This window comes from Branchiostoma floridae, unplaced genomic scaffold (genome assembly GCF_000003815.2).
Source record: "Branchiostoma floridae strain S238N-H82 unplaced genomic scaffold, Bfl_VNyyK Sc7u5tJ_1285, whole genome shotgun sequence".
NCBI lineage: Eukaryota > Metazoa > Chordata > Leptocardii > Amphioxiformes > Branchiostomatidae > Branchiostoma > Branchiostoma floridae.
Genome location: NW_023365693.1, coordinates 168,859 through 171,492, shown reverse-complemented (window position 1 = coordinate 171,492; position 2,634 = coordinate 168,859). Strand labels below are relative to the sequence as shown.

General features: G+C 41.2%; 1 protein-coding gene across 1 annotated transcript in view; it reads right to left on the bottom strand.

Annotated features, from left to right (window-relative positions):
* LOC118407310 (zinc finger protein 177-like) overlaps positions 1 to 685 on the bottom strand; it is a 5,935-nt gene extending 5,250 nt beyond the window's left edge. The window contains exon 1 of the mRNA XM_035807771.1: positions 504 to 685. The gene's annotated coding sequence lies outside the window, so the exon portion shown is untranslated. The remainder of the gene's footprint in view (positions 1 to 503) is intronic.
* Between the last annotated feature and the right edge of the window lie 1,949 nt (positions 686 to 2,634).

Sequence of the window (2,634 nt, the reverse complement as noted above, 5' to 3'; positions counted from 1 at the left end):
ATCTTGGGGCTTCTGGACTTGTTTTTCGTCCGCAAACGCAGGTAAGTGCGTTCGGAAGGTAGGGAGTTGAAGAATCCGGCCCGCCGGGCCAGAATAAAGACCCAGTGAACACAAGTTGGATCTCTTGTATGGCTCGCTTTGGAACGGTGTTATGTAATATACCGTTCCTTTGGAGCTAGTATAAAAGGAGTCAGACAATGTTACGTCTGTACAACCCTACATCTGCTTGAAGGAGACGTACAAAAAAGAGCTGTTTAATCGCGAGATAGGGCTTTTTTTTTTTACAGTGGATGGAATCAAAAGTAAAATACAACTCTTCATCAATTCTTTCTTTACCGCTTAGACTGCTTAGACTCCCAGTAACGTTAGAACGTTTCATCAAAATTATTATGTTTAGGGGCCCGCCCTCCCCACATGTAACACAGTCACTATAGAAGACAACAACAACCAAACACAAAATTATGCATCAAATTACGACACTATAACGAGAACACCATACGCACCTGCTTCTTGTAACGTTTCTTCAAAATGGAGCAATCATTGAAACAGTTTTTGAAGCGTTTTGCGTTGCCGTTTTCTCGAAATTTGAAACTGAGAAAGCTTGTCGAATACACTGGCGACAGGTCAAAGGTTAGAGGGCAAAGATGAAGAGCACCTGCTACCTGATTACATCATGTGCTATATCATAGAGTGCATTATAGTGGATGCTGTCAGAAAGGCTAGCTAGTTAGTTAGATGATAGCAAAATATCATTAATTGATCGATCGATCGATCGATCGGTCGATCGATCGATCGATCGATTGATTGATTGATTGATTGGAATCCCTGCCGAACGACACTAATTTTTCCAGAACTGTATACATGTAACCGAAAACACAACATTTTTTTTGCATTTTTTCATCATTCACATAGACGTGGGCGTCATCTCATTTCATATCTGTCTACCCTTGCAGCGTTGACGTAATGTTCCAAGCAGCGGAAGTTGTAAGTAGTCATAGTTTTCTCGCTTAACCCTTGTCCTGCTGTGAATGCTTATTTTTGCCAATTTAACCCCCCAAGCTGGTTAATTAATCAGATCAGTAAAAAATACAACCTATTCTGTGCTTCTACCTCAGATTTACTCTCCCAATCGATGCGGTTTACTTGCTGCGGTATGAATGAATGAATGAATGAATGAGTTTATTGCTCAACAATCGCACAGGGTACAATGTATGGCAACCAATAACAACTACAGACAATAGTACTAAGAGGCTACATACAAACATGTACAAAACAATAACAAAACATTATCGATAACAGTACATTTATGTATGAGTAATCTGGTCTCGCATTTGGAATACATTATGAAGAGACTGGTCTACGTAGACGGATATATGAGTTGAACATGAGAGCAATATATTGAAAATATCGTTTTCTGCACCAGTAAGAGAGATGTGTGTTTTGGTTCTAATGTTCTTAAACAATGTTTCTCTCTCTTTACTGTAGGTAGGACATGTCATAACAAAGTGGAATTCGTCTTCTATATTTTCATGACATATAGGACACAGTCTCTTAGTGGCTGGTGTGTTACGCATCACAGATTTAGCTGAAAAATGCCCCAGACCCGTAAAGATACTGGTACCATGTACAGGCATTGTGGCGCTGGCAAATTTTCACAGTACATTTTCCCAATAGTGGGCGTTTTAGACCCTTTGGAAAGTGGGGGTACTGTTATCACTATACTACATTACATTTTTTCACTATACATTTCCCAATGCTGGGCGTTTTAGACTCTTTGGAAAGTGGGGGTACTGTTATTACTATACTACATTAAATTGTTTGAAAAGTAGTAATAATGTACATGTATAACGTTATAGGGTTATCCAGGAATGTAACAAGAAAGTAGCATAGTGAAAACAGTACCAACATATGCTTCCCAACATATGTTGGGCGCGCACAGCACTACAATGGTTTTAATACATTGTTGGTGCCTGCCTTGAGCAGCAATTGCAAGACGCACGTGGTATCAAAAGGGCAAGGCTCTTGATGAGTTTGAACTTTCTCGTCTAATTTGCTCCTTGCCATTTGAAGTTTGTGACTTGAGATTGAGAGGGACTGCGTGTACCTTAGCAACATGCATGTGATTCTCGAAAGTTATACGTAGTCTGTAGTTCCTGAAACTTTTCGAATACAATTCTGATGCATGACTTGAGAAAAAAAAGGTTGGCAGCACAATCATGAAGAACTTGAAACGTCTGAAAAATCTGCAGAAAACTCTGGCGTCACTCCTAGGAGGACCCGTAGAACACCCCGTGGCTACTGAGGTATTTGGGGGCACGGCGGGTACCCTGAATTTGTTTTCAAATCGCAATTAAAATCAACCAGGGACCAGGCAAGAAATGGACGCCGTGACTTTCCCGTTAAAAAAAGAGATGTAACCCCCGTGTCCGACAGTCCACTTGGACAAATTTGTAGCTTTGGAGCCTGGTCGGGGTTACATCACTGACGGGTACCTACTCTCCAAGCAGAGGTTGAGTCGCGTAGATATAGTAGTAGTCGGAAAAATTACACTGGCGCTCCTCTTACCTCTGCCTCAAAACGCATTGGGGCAGGGACATCCTTTCAAATTCTGTGTTAGTACTCCTCCCCCCGAAG